Consider the following 14,370-nt stretch of genomic DNA (forward strand, 5'->3'; position numbering starts at 1 on the left):
AGAGTATGTGCTAAAAATGTCAATAAAAGGGTAGGCAGTGGAATATTTCCTAATAAACTTCCTTGTGGAGGAAAATGCAGATGTAATAGTTAAAGAACCGTCAAAAGAAAATGCATCCAAATTTTCAGAGTTAGAACCAGGATGAAAGCAATTTGTGGACAGATCATCCAATTCAAAAGGTTAGGAGTGGGAACAATTCTAGTTACGCTAGAAAATATGGTCAAGTTGGGTTATCAGGCTTCAAACAATGAAGTAGAGTATGAGGCGTTGCTGGTTGGAATCTCGATGTTAAACGAGCTGGGGGTGCAATAGGGCACGATTTATAGTAACTCCCAACTTGTCATGAACCACATCAATAGAAAGTTTGAGGCCAAGGATGAGAGAATGAAGTAATACTTGAATTTGATTTGAGAAGAGTTGGGTAGAATCGAAAAAACAAAAGTCATGCATATACCTTGAGTAGACAATAGACATGCGAATGCCTTAGCTTTCATAGCCTCGATGTTTGTTGGTATTGAGAAGATAGAGCTTCCACTCGGGTTCCAAGAAAAATTGTCTATAGAAGAGTAGAGCCTGAGTGTTCTCATAACCACAAAGAAAGACCCAAGCTAGATGGACCATCTGGTCAAATTCCTAAAATCAAGACAGCTACCGAGTAAGAAGATGAAGGCCATGCAGATTAGAACTAAATCAATGAAATATGTGACACTAGGAGAATAGTTGTATAAAAATTCTTATTGTGGACCATTGCTAAGGTGCCTAGCTTTAGAAGAAGCCAAGCAAGCATTGAAGGAAGTGCACAAGGAGATTGCGAGAATCACTCGGGGGATCTTTGGCACACAAAGTACTTTCACAGGGTTACTTCTGGCCATATATTCAGAAAGACGCCCTTAGATATGTAAAAAAATACTAGAAGTGTTAAAGACATGCTCGGTTTATACATTAGCCAGCAATTCAACTGAACTTAGTGCTAAGTCCATGGCCATTTGCTCAATGGGGGATGGACTTGGTGGGACCACTTCTTAGGGCTCCAAGGAAATTAACTTTTTTTTTCATAGAGACAGACTATTTCACTAAGTGGGTTGAAGTGGTTATATTAGCTCATATCAGAGAGCATGAGGTAAACAAGTTCGTCTAGGAAGACATTGTCTGTAAGTTTGTTGTTCCCCACACTACTACATCAGATAATGGCAAACAGTTTATAAAAAGTCAAGTTAAGACTTTTTGTGAGGAGAATGGAATTAGGCAAACCTTTTCTACTCCGCAATACCCATAGGGAAATGGTCAGGCAGAAGTTACTAATAAGGTCTTAATTAATATGCTAAAGAAGAGATTGTATAAGGTTAAAGGAAAATAGACGTCTACTTTACACAATGTAATGTCGGCATACATAACTACAACTAGAGTGTCTACAGGGGCTTCTCTGTTAGCCGTGACATATGGGGTGGTGGCAGTAATCCCTACAAAAAAAAACATTTTCCCTACGACTTGATCATATGTAATCACATTAGGATAGAACAACATGCAACTCCTATCAGAATTAGAACTCCCAAAAGAAAAGAGTGATGATAAAATGGTCAAATTAGAAGCTTACCACTCAAGACTGTGAAGGTATTACAACAAGAGAGTCAAGGAAAAACATTTTTGAGTAGGAAAGTTGATTTTGATAAAAATGTTCCAAAACACAACATAGTTAAACAATAGCAAGTTAGGTTTGAACGAAGAAGGGCCATACCTGATGTCTAAAGTAGGAAGTAACCATTTGACGAAAATGACAGGGTAGGATGTGCCTAGGCTATGGAACAAATGTAATTTGAGAAAATGTTAATTAATAAGGAGATCTGACATTCAATCATAAACTAAGAGCACATAGTTGGGCCTTCTTGTAGGTTATGGTCCTAGTGACCTTGCTCCATCTTGAGTGACAAAACATAAAGTTGGGCTCTCTTGTGTGTCAGGGTCCTAGTGACCTTGCTCTATCTTGAGTGGCAAAACACATAGTTGGGCCTTATTGTTGGTTAGGGTCATAGTGACCTTATTCTGTCTTATATAGTAGAACATATAGTTGGGTTCTCTTGTGGGTTAAAGTCCTAGTGACTTTGCTCTGTCATGAATGGTAGAATATATAGTTGGGCCCCCTTATGGGCCAGGGTCCAAGTGACCTTGCACTGTCTTGAATGGCAGAGCACATAGTTGGGCCCTCTTGTGGGCCAGAGTCCTAATGACCTTGCTCTCTCCTGAGTTGCAGAGCATCGAGTTTGCCCACTTGTAGGTCAAGGTCTTAGTAACACTGTTCTGTCTTGAGTGGCAGAACACAATTATTACTTCTTGTGGGACATGGTCCAAGTTACCTTGCTCTGTCATGAATGGTTGAGCACAAAGTTGGACCCTTTAATGGATTAGAGCCTTAATGTCCTTGTTATGTCATAAATGGCAAGGCAAAGAGTTGTGTGCTTTCACTGAAAAAGGTCTTTATGACCTCGTCTTGCTTGGGTGGAGTGGCACAAAATTATGGAAAAAGATTTTCAGATGTTTTCTACACCGAGTATCAGAACATGGAGTTAGATACTGGTGCATGTTGGTGCACAGAAGTAGCACATTATTTTAACACTTAAAGAAATCTCCAATATGTGATTTTCTATTATGAGCAGAACATATATTGGGAGAATGGGATTCCAATAAGTATCTATTTTGTCCACCGCAAGCAAAATAAATATTGGGGGGGGGGGTGTGACAAAATAAATGTGATGCAGATCAAGTAAACGAAAGTAAATTAAAGATAATAAACAAGATACAAAATGTAATAAAAAAGTCTCATTGAAAATTCATTGAATTGAAATTAAAATGGAAAGCCATATTAAGGGTAGTTATAAAAAAAGGAAAAAGTACATTTTAAGTATTTTGTACAAAAAAAATGATGGGTATGTTCCTGAGGGAGCAAACCTGAGTCTGAATGAGTAGAAGAGTGAGACTGAGTAGCAGCAGGATCAGAAGGAAGAGCTGGTAAAACATGTACCAAAGTAGTTGGGTTCATCCCATTAGCAGCACCAAGAAACTCTTTATCAACTTCTATCACTTCAGTTCTACTGGTAGTTTCTTCATTATGCTTAGTAGAAACTAAAGGAAAGATACTCTCAGAAGAGTAGGCATACTACTTCTCCAGTTGGAGTGGATCGTTGTAAGGCGGGGGCATTGGTTCTTTATCCTCAGAAAGACACCACTACGTCATATTGCTCCTTGGCATCACGGAAGCCCTCTTGATAGTCAGTCTTCTTGGCTTCGTGTTGGATCAAGATGTACTCTACTTTTAGCTTTGACAAAAGCTTCCTAATTCGCTTGGTATCCTCAGCAACTACTCACTTTTGACCGAGTTGACGACTTGGCTGATCTTCTCCTCTTGCTCAACTCAGAGAGTAGCATTCTCCTCTTGAAGAGTAGCGCACTGACCACAGAGGGCTGAGAGATCCTCCTAGCAGTCCTTCAACTCAATATCCCTTCAAAGAATACGCCTTTTGAGCTCCAGGTTCTCAAGCTCTACCCGTTTGTACTTGAATTCTAGGTGCTAGTACTCGACTGTCAAGTCTTCAAGATACTTGAAAAGTTATTGATTGATGTCTTGAAGCTCGGTAGCATGGAACTCAATAGTCCGAGTGGAGGCAAGGAGTCCTCCCATCTTTTCTTCATGTAACTGAAAAACAAAAGCCTACTCGATTATAACATGTTGTAGCTTGAAGACTATCGCAACTCCAAGGACAAGGGCCTGTATAGAAAGAGAAATTGAGAATTAGATTTTATGTTAGGAGCAACAAAAGAAAGGAGTTGATTACACCTGGAAGAGCCTTGGGAGAACTTGGCAAGGAGGACTTTGGACTGGCCTACTCCATTGATTCCATATCCTTGGGAAGGATCATATTGGAAAGAAGGGCAACAATAGCTTGGGGGGGTAGCCATGTTGTTGACCACCATCCCAGACCCTAGAGGGAAAATGGGCGAAAAACCCTATTAGGGTTCCCCTGCAAAACCCCACGTCGACTTAACCAATGATGGTCAAGTTGTTCTAGGGAAGTCTTGAAGTTGTGAGTGATCGGTCCTGCGGAGAGCCCAACTTCTTCATCAAGATATGCTATGAACTCCTTTGGGTCACTCATTATCTTCTTCTTCTTTGTCAACTAGGCGAAAGAGACGATAGCTTGCTCAATGCGTTGAGCTGTCACTTGTGGACCGTTGGGCCGATGAAGGGATTCTATTCGACATATGCAGGTGTCACCCCGTAGTGGAAGCGTCTGCTAGGCGAGCATTGGGAGAGTCCTACTAGAGGGACTCGACCTCCACAGGGCGAGTGTGCTTCTTTCTACTCTGCCCCATCACCCAAAGATGGGCTAGGCTAGGAAAGAGTCAAGGATGGTGAAATCATCCAGGTTGATGTCCATGGTGGCAACATAAGGAGAAGAAGGGGCTGAGGGGAGAGACTCGATGACTAGAGAGAAAGACCGAATGAGAGTAGGGGAATTGGCTAATAGGGCTGGTCTGAGAAGGTGTCAGAGGACATAACAGAACACTTTGAGCCCTGATCGATCAGACGGAGAGGAGGGATGGTGGTTTAGGGGTAGATAGATTTTTTAACTTTTATTTTCCTCCTGACCTCTTTGGTTATCTTCTCTACTTGTTGGGCCTTTTTGGACTTAACAACAACAAGGTTAGACCGCTCTAAAATATGCAAAAGAGTTTAGACAGTCTTTCTATAAGCGATTTCTCAGCAAGGGTAGATAAGCCATTACCTTGAAAGGTCTTAGGGACCTTATACCTTTCCTTTGCCACCCCTACCCCAAACTCTCACTCCGTATAAATGATTAGGGGGTCAACAAACCAGTCCTTATCAAAATGGGGAGGTTCACCAAAGCATTACCCCTTGGTTTCAAAGACATAGTGTAGTATCCCACGTGACGGGAGATGAATTTTAGGTTGTATTTGGAGATAAACTTGACGGGGAGATACCCATCCTCTGAATAGCCTCCACTAGTCTGTAGAAATTACCAAACATCTCTCCTAGAGCTCTATTGATTTAGTTCAAGACCTCCTTGAGACATGGAGACAATGGAAAATGCAGGCCAACCACGATCTGACCCATATAGACCATGATCTCCCTAGGATGTTGGTCATTAAAATCCCCACAAAGTTTGATTTTGACCTCTTTGGGAATGGAGTAGATTTTGCAAAGGGTGGCTAAGATGTTAACAGTGTTAGACATTGTAAAAGAAAAAAATGACAAAGAGGCAATAATTGTTACCTCCAAAGAAATTCAAAGAAGAAGGAAGAAGGATTGAGTTGCAGACAAAAAGGCTTGGGTGCTTCCAAGCTCAAAAATAGTAAAAGGGAGAAGGCAAAGATAGAAAAAGGGCATTTGAATCCCTAAAGTCCTTGTATTTATAGCAAAAAATTGTGAACAACAAGGCGCAAGTTATTGGGACACGCGTTAGATTAGGAATGAGTGAAGCCCAATTGTTTGCACCGTTTGAAATTTGAAACAGTAGTTTATAATTATGATGGAACCTGAAGCAAAACGGTGTAATGATGAAAAGATAAAACATAAGTGACATTTAATGATGTTTGGGCCTCGTTTCTCGAGACGACGGCTGAAGATTAGCTTCATCTTGAGAAAGGGTAATTGTAGATGGTTAAACAATAAGATATCTGGACCTTACACTTGTCCAAAAGCTAGACTAGAACTAAATGATTTTTGCTCCTAAGTGGTACCTAGGACAGCCAACTCGTCTGAAGGGTAGAGCTCGAATGTCAATCCTGTCCAGTATATGGACCGAGCATGGTAGATATGGGGGTTGTCACCAAGTCAACTCATATCCCATAATTTTAGAGAAGATCCCAAGAATCCAGGAAATGGATAACAAAGTCCAAGTGAATCTTTCCCTTCTCAGTAACCTCTCCTAAAAAGTAAGGAATCCTCTGCAGATCAAAGATCTCGAAGAGATTATTTATTCGAAGAGATTTCTAGATAGAACTATAAATAGAGGAGGAGATTAAGAGGGAGGGGTTCAAAAAGTCAAAGAGTCCATTACTAGTTAACATGAGAGCTAACTTTATCATCAGAGGGTTTTTGGCAAATATCACACCGGTATCACCATTGATCGGACCAAGCAAAGAACATGAGACGAACAGAAAGAGCCGAGTTGTAAGAGGTAACACGAAATCACCTCTATACTAAGGAAGATGTTTCTCATTTTAAATTGGGGGTGTAATAAGTAATAGTTGGAATACCATTAACAGCTCCCTTTTTCAACTCAAAAATTAGAACAGAAGAGAGATGCGGTATTCATTTGTCCTCTTAGGGTATGTTTGATTGCATGGAAAGTCACTTTCCATGGAATTTGAAATCCATGGAAAATTAGTTGTGGAAAATAGGTAGGGTTGGAAAATCAAATTCCATTGTTTGATTTCACATGGATAAAATCATGAAAAAATATGAGAAAAAAGAAGAAGAGGAGAAAGAGGAAGAAGATGATAGGAGAGGGAGAGGAAGAAGAAGATGACGAGGAAGAGGGAGGGGGGAGGATGTGGCGACAACGATGGCGGCCACGACGGCGACAATGGTGGTGGCCACGACAACGGCGGTGGCAGCCACGACAACGACGACGGTGACGGTGGCGACGGAGGTAAGTGAGGAAGATGGGGGGAGAACGTGGTGGTAGTGGTGGTGGATGAGGTGAGGGATGGAGAAGAAAGAGAAGAAGAAAAAGAAGAAAAGAGATAGAAGGTGGTCGGAGACGGAGCCGATGGCGACGGCGATGGTGACGACGACGACGACGACGAGGTTAGTGTAATGGTGATGGTGGTGGTGATAGTGGTGGTAGTGGTGGTGGTGGTAGGGAAGAATTGATGATGAAAATATGGGTGGATTTCATTTTCCCACCCATATGGGTGGGAAAATGAAATCCATGATTTAGTGGACTTTTTGAATGGGGTGGAAAATGAATTCCATTTCCATGTGCAATCAAACACTTGAAAAATGTCATTTTCCATGGAAATTGATTTTCCACCCTATTTTCCATGTGCAATCAAACATACCCTTACTTCACTATCTCTTATTAGGGTTTATAAACCAGGGAGGAGGGCGGCAACCATCTTCTCCATTTGCGGCATCTTCTCGGACGCGAAGGAAGTCAGGTAACTCTCTCTCTCTCTCTTTCTCTCTTCAATCTCCAACTGAAAAATCCTTGATTTCTTTGCTAAAAATCCAATCCATCGTTTTTTTTTTTTACTTCTCCCAAATCCTAGCTTGTCTTGAGGTTTTGAAGTTGAGTAGATATATAGGAACTAAATTAAAGATGAAAAATAAGGGTTTGTTGATTAGGTTTGAAAAGTAGGGTTTGAGAAAATAATTGAGGGTTTTTTTGAGCCAGGTTGGAGAAGAAGGGATTTTGAAAATTATGGATGATAGAAATTGAAGATGAGGAGGTTTTACTTGGAATCGGATATTATGTGATATGTATTCTTGTTGTGTGTGTGAAACAGAAACTATAAAAGATGGTGCAATACAACTTCAAGAAGATTACAGTGGTTCCCACTAGAAAGGACTTCATCGATATCATACTCTCCCGTACCCAACGCCAAACACCAACCGTTGTCCACAAGGGTTATGCCATCTCTCGTCTCCGTCAATTCTACATGCGCAAAGTGAAATACACCCAACAAAACTTTCACAATAAGCTCTCTAACATCATCGATGAGTTCCCCCGACTTGATGACATCCACCCTTTTTATGGAGACCTCTTACATGTCCTCTACAACAAAGACCATTACAAGCTTGCACTTGGTCAGATCAATACTGCAAGGAACCTCATTGGTAAGATTTCCAAGGATTACGTCAAGTTGTTGAAGTACGGTGACTCACTCTATCGATGCAAATCTCTAAAAGTTGCCGCACTTGGTAGAATGTGTACGGTGATAAAACGTATCGGTCCTAGTTTGGCTTATCTAGAACAAATCAGACAACATATGGCAAGGCTCCCATCGATCGACCCCAACACGAGGACGATCTTGATATGTGGGTACCCAAATGTTGGGAAGAGCTCCTTCATCAACAAAATTACTAGAGCAGATGTTGATGTTCAACCATATGCGTTCACTACAAAGTCTCTATTTGTTGGACATACTGATTATAAGTACTTGAGGTACCAAGTGATAGATACACCCGGGATTTTGGACCGTCCGTTTGAAGATCGTAATATTATTGAGATGTGCAGTATCACAGCTTTGGCTCATCTGCGATCCGCCGTTTTATTCTTTTTGGACATCTCGGGGTCGTGTGGTTATAGTATCGCCCAACAGGCAGCTTTGTTTCATAGTATCAAGTCATTGTTTATGAATAAGCCATTGATCATAGTTTGCAACAAGACTGATTTGCAGCCCTTGGATGGTCTTCCAGAGGAAGACATGAAGTTGGTCATGGAGATGAAAGCCGAAGCAACGAAGACTGTTATAGGCCAAGGCGGTGAGGTGACTAATGACGATGGGATTCTCTTGACTATGAGCACTTTGACTGAGGATGGAGTGATTGCAGTAAAGAATGCAGCTTGTGAAAGATTGTTGGATCAACGTGTGGAGTTGAAGATGAAATCAAAGAAGATCAATGACTGCTTGAATAGGTTTCATGTTGCGATTCCAAAATTGCGTGATCAGAAAGAAAGGCCACCTTGCATACCTCAAGCAGTTTTGGAAACCAAGCTAAGGAAGCGGCACAGAAGGAGAAGAGAGAACTTGAAAGAGATTTGGAGAACGATAATGGTGGTGCTGGTGTTTACTCTGCGGACTTGAGGAAGCACTACATCTTAGAAAACGACGAATGGAAACAAGACATAATGCCAGAAATTCTTGATGGCCATAATGTCTATGACTTTGTTGATCCGGATATCTTACAAAGGCTTGAAGAGTTAGAACGAGAAGAGGGGCTTCGACTTGAACAAGAGGCGGATGATGAGGATTTCGGGATGGATGATAAAGAATTGACCCCGGAAGAACAACAAGCCTTGGCTGAGATCAGGAAAAAGAAAAGCTTGCATATTCAGCAACATAGGATCAAGAAGAGTACTGCAGAGAGTAGGCCAACAGTACCAAGGAAGTTTGACAAAGACAAGAAGTTCACATCTGAGAGGATGGGGAGGCAGCTATCTTCGTTGGGTTTGGATCCATCTTCAGCGGTTAATCGGGCACGCAGCAGGTCGGTCTCTAGAATGGGCCGGAAGAGGGAGAGGTCACTTGGCAGGGGAGATGAATATGGTGGTGATGCTATGGATATGGATGTTGACCAACCCAACAAGAAGCTTCGGATGAGGTCTCGATCTCTATCAATGTCAAGGTCAAGGTCTATGTCACGACCACCTGGTGAAGTTGTTCCAGGTGAGGGCTTTAAGGACTCCTCGCAGAAGGTCAAGGCTATGAAACTAGCTAAGAAATCAGTCAAGAAGAGAAACAAGGATGCTCGTCGTGGAGAGGCAGATAGGGTTATTCCTAATCTTAAACCAAAGCATTTGTTCTCTGGAAAGCGTTCCAGTGGAAAAACTGATAGACGCTGATGTATCGAAGGTAGACATTCCATCTCTTTTTTGGCAATTTCTCTTTACTTTCTTCTGTTTTGTCTTTTTGTTTATGCTCCACTTTATACTCCCCTCATCAACTAATATCATAATTTATATCTTTATATTTTGTTGCTCTTTTTTTTTTTTTTTGTTGGGATGATTGATTTTCCTTGTGCATGATTAATTGTCCTCAACTATACTTGTACCCATGTAGGGTGGCTCACCAAATTACAAGTTGTCTTGGTTGGTTGGTATAAAAGAGGTCAAAAGTATCAATAGCTCTCACAAAGAGAAGTTAAAAGTGTACAATAGGTCTGGTTTTAGTTAGGGCGTGTTTGATTGAGAGGCAAACTCCATGGAAAATGATGATTTTATTGTGTTTGATGCAGCAAAGTAATTAATTTTGAGTGGAAAATGATTTGCCCCACGTGCGAGATTTTCCAAAGCGGAAGGCAAATCCTTTTCTTACCCTTCCCCCCCTTGGAAAACAGTTTGCCAACCACACGGAATATAAAAAGTAACAAAAAAATAGAAAAAAATAAAAAACAAGAAATAAACACAATTAGAAACCTGTCTGCATTGAAACTCTACACAGTTGCCTTCACCTTCCTCACCAAGAAACCCAGATGACTAAACAAATATAATCTCTCTCTGTGGTTTGTTTTATTGAAAGAACGTTCATAGCTTTGTCTTATTATTGAAATGTAAAAGGTGAGGGGCATTGCATTGTCTGTGAAATGTTAATGTTGAAGTTAATTTTTTTTCCCTCTCTTATGATTATTTTATTTACAAATTGATTTATTTAAGTGGGAAGGAATATTACTGGTTTAAGTTACTATTGACTGTCATCTGCTATGTTTAAGTTTGCAGTCAAATTTTGGAGGTCAGATTAATGGTACAAGAGTAATTTTGTCAATGCAAAAGAATTGGATCTTTATAATAAAGTAAAACATTATTTTTAACTGTTACATAACTATTGGAAGAATTACAGTGACTGAGTTTGGGCATCAAAGTGTAATTTACTGCAATTATATGTGAATTTGTATTGTAAAATAGTCATCCTTCTCTCATTATTGTTACAACTTGTTAGATTCAGTATTTCTGTACAGTTGGGAGGTTCTCAGAATGTTTTAAGCTCTTGGAATCTATGATTAGCAATGGGCCCAAGCCCACTGTAGTCAGTTTTTTAATGTGCATATGGACTACCTATGCAAGAGAAGATTACTTGGAGTTGAGATTTTCTGTTTTTCTAATCAAATGGATTTTCATTTTTTGCTTCATTTTTTTAGAGACATTGATTTAGATAAGATTAAATTAAGGAATGAGATCTATCTAGCTGACCCTGAATTCTGGGATAAAGCTTTGGTTATGTTTATCTTTCATGTTTGGTTTTAGTTCTTCCCTACCACTGATATGGCTTTTGGGTCGATTTGGATGATTTTATTTTTCCCATAATGGACTTCCACAGGAACTTTAGCCGACCCCATATATTTGGATAAGGCTTTGATGATGATGATGACTTTTCTTACATAAACTTACAGAGGAACCTAGACTTTTGTCTTTTGATAGAGCAATCCTAATTTAGTCCTTGAAATCAAGTAGGGCAAAGGAGAGGAAGTTGTTGTTCTTGTTTGTGTTTGGATTGGATTCAATAACAAAACGACCAGTTGCATTGTAATTGTTGACCTTTTGATGTTGAATCTTGATATTGGATTGTTTACATTATGATTATCATAATTTTTATATAGTTATCGCAAAAGTTAAATTAAAATAAATTTTTTTTTTCTTTTTTTTTATGCCACTCAACAAATAGAAAGTAATTTTCCGCGAAGTTTTCCATGCTGTGCTCAAACAATAGGAAAGGATTTTCCTGGCAAATCATTTGCCAACTAAAATTTTCCCTGCAATCAAACACACCCTTAGTGTCTGGTCAACAAGTCATGGACATAGTATCCATTGAGAGAGGTTCTAACTATGGTTCGCCATATTTTTATTTTTTATTTTTCCTTCTCATTTGGTAAGGGCTATGATTTGATTCTTGAGAGACAGGTAGGCTACTGTTTGTGTGTGTGTGTGTGTGTGTGTGTGTGTGTGCGGCGCGCGTTATATCAATATGCTCTCAAGTCTCAAGAACTTGTATCAAGATCAGTTTTTCCTTTCTTTTCTTTCTTTTTTCTCTTGTTCTGTTGTATTAAGAATTTGTTTTCTTATGGTTTTACAGGTTGTCGGGAATCTTGAGATCCAGTGGCCACTTCTGAATGTTTTCTTCTGTTTTTTGTTTTACCATGGGCATAGAAGCGGCTGAGAGAGAGACTCCATAAGGTTACATTTTTTGAGAGGGTTTTGGGCCCAAATCTGTGTTAAATTTAAGTTTGAACTTTTAGCTTTTCTTTTTTGTTTTTGTTTGGTTTTGTTTCAAAACTCCGAGAGATTAATGATGACAACAGTTGATGTTGAGTGAGTATGTGGTTATTTGAATTGATTTGTGCAGGAGAAATAAAAGATCTGTCTTTGTATAATTGATATACTTGAGCACGAGTTCTCATAGAACCCCATCTTTAGAGCCATAACTGTTACTTGGTCTCTATGAGTGATTGATTATACGCTGAAATGTTGGTTCATCTCGCCAGAATGGTTTGTGGTCTCTATGAATGATTCTAGTCTTGAATTATGGTGATACCTCTTGCAATCCTCACAACAATGTTGATTTGCTTTTGTCAAGGCCAATAGGAAACGTGACAAAATATCATTGTAACAGTAACTATAATGGTTACTGGTTTGCCCTTGCCCTCACCTTCTTCTACAGATCGAGTGGCTTTCAAAGTAGCTAGCACAAAAGTAGAAAACAATTTCTTGGTAAACTTGTTGAACTAACTTAAATAATTGTAATCCATGATTTGTTTGATGTTTAAGCTTGTGAGCAGGTGTTTGATGAAGCGGATATGTTATTTGTGGTAGTTTTCAGAATCAAGTTATCCGTCTTATAAGTATGTTCTGTTTTGAAGAAAAGGTATTATCAAGATTGAAAGGCTCTGTAGTGGAGAGTTCGATGGAACCAAATGCTGATTCCGTGGCACATTTTGAGTCAGGAGATGGTTAGGAGCTACAGCCAAATTTAACCTCTGATAATGAGGATGAAGATGATGACAGTGTTGTTGATCTTGAAGACTTGAGGGAGAATGGGGTTGGACCCAACCGTGGAAAAGATTGGAGAAGGGTTATAAAGGTTTATGAGCGCAGTAAGCAATGGATTTTTATTGTGGCCACACTTCCAACTAATGGGAAGCAGATCGCTGGTGGAGTGTTGAAATGGATGTTTCTGGATGCCAAATGGGTCACAACCCCAGGTATGTGTTTCAATAGTTTTGTTGGTTGAGTTCTTTTTGTGTCATAATTTGTTGAGTAAATAGGTCTCTTCATGCATATCGATGATGTAATTACTTTTGTTTTGCTTCAGATTGGAGCAGAGGTGGTGGATTGAAGTTACGGTCGATACACGGGTGGATGTTCTCATAGATGCTGTGAAGCAAGGTTTTAGTTCTGAAGTGCTAGATTCTGAAATTGGTGTTAGTTGGACTATGATATTTGCAAATACTGTTGAATCTGTGGCTGAGATATTGCAGAGAATTGGTGTTGAGTGTGTTTGTTACCATGGTGAAAGCTCTTTGGAGGAGTGAACACAGAATTTGATTGATTTTCATGAAAGTGGTGGAATGCTTGTGTGCACTGATGCGGCTGCTCGCGGGCTTGATATTCCAAACGTTTCACATGTTATTCAGGAACTAATTTCCAAATAAATTACTGATCCTGATTCAATAAATTTGTCATATATATGTAATTGATGATTGGTAGTTTGACAAAGTTAAATTAGATGCTATAAGTTTCCTTGTAAACTTTGAAACATCATTAAATGACTGTCTTTGCAGCAACCATGATATTTTGTGTCTCATGTTGGCTAATTTTGGTATGTTTAAGTCAAAGGCAGTTATCATCAATCAGAAAAAATAGAAGTCCATCATGAATCTTTTCTGTTTCAGAATAAACATAGATGATATTTGGGCAAAAGCCATGCTGCTAAATTTTTTGGTTTCCTGATATGAGGGATATCTTCATGTTTTTGGTATATTTTAATTGGATTGCTGGGCCCTAATAAATTGCTGAGCTAGTCTGATGGATACGTTTTTACTTGAAAGGGGGTTGTGGCATGAGGAACATTATTGTTTCTCATTGTGATTTTTCTTTACTGGCCTGTTAGTTTATGCTGATACTTTTAGATGGTACTCCACTTACCTTCTTTAATGTCAGTAGTTGGAACTAGTTGAACATAGATGCTGGCTTTTTTGCCTAAGTTTATGAATCATGTGAGAGCTTTCTGTAGGATTATGAAAAACTTGTATATTTTCATTGGCAACTTTTTTTTTCTTAAAAGATAAAAAGTTCAGTTGTGCTGTATATATCCTGTTTTACTCTATATGCCTACTCTCAGAGGAACTAACCGATGTGAAATTATTTGTTTAACTCAAGGTGGAGTTTGCGACTTCAGCCATAGATTTCCTGCATAGTTTTGGCCAGCAGCAAGAGCAGGTCAATCTGGACTTGTCACGAGCTCGTACACGGAATCCAGTAGGGATCTTGTTGCAGCAGTGCGTCAAGCAGGGAAAATGGGTCAGCCCATGGTAAATTCTTGAACTTTTTTATATATATATACAATTTTGTATATCTGATCTGAAGTTTCTGAACAATTACCTAAAACTGATTATTTTGCTACCTAGTCCAGAAG

At 39.5% G+C, this 14,370-nt stretch overlaps 2 pseudogenes across 2 annotated transcripts; both read left to right on the forward strand.

Annotated features, from left to right (window-relative positions):
- Positions 1-7,084: 7,084 nt before the first annotated feature.
- On the forward strand, positions 7,085-12,047 carry LOC147404644 (nucleolar GTP-binding protein 1 pseudogene; annotated as a pseudogene). The gene is made up of 3 exons (XR_015177843.1): positions 7,085-7,179; positions 7,528-9,597; positions 11,812-12,047. The product of XR_015177843.1 is annotated as a nucleolar GTP-binding protein 1 pseudogene (transcript).
- A 309-nt stretch (positions 12,048-12,356) lies between these two features.
- LOC147404645 (DEAD-box ATP-dependent RNA helicase 22-like) lies at positions 12,357-13,969 on the forward strand (annotated as a pseudogene). Its single transcript, XR_015177287.1, has 3 exons — positions 12,357-12,413; positions 12,515-12,937; positions 13,048-13,969. The product of XR_015177287.1 is annotated as a DEAD-box ATP-dependent RNA helicase 22-like (transcript).
- Positions 13,970-14,370: the final 401 nt, after the last annotated feature.

This window comes from Akebia trifoliata, chromosome 4 (genome assembly GCF_017979445.1).
Source record: "Akebia trifoliata isolate Shusen 1 chromosome 4, ASM1797944v1, whole genome shotgun sequence".
NCBI classification, from domain to species: domain Eukaryota; kingdom Viridiplantae; phylum Streptophyta; class Magnoliopsida; order Ranunculales; family Lardizabalaceae; genus Akebia; species Akebia trifoliata.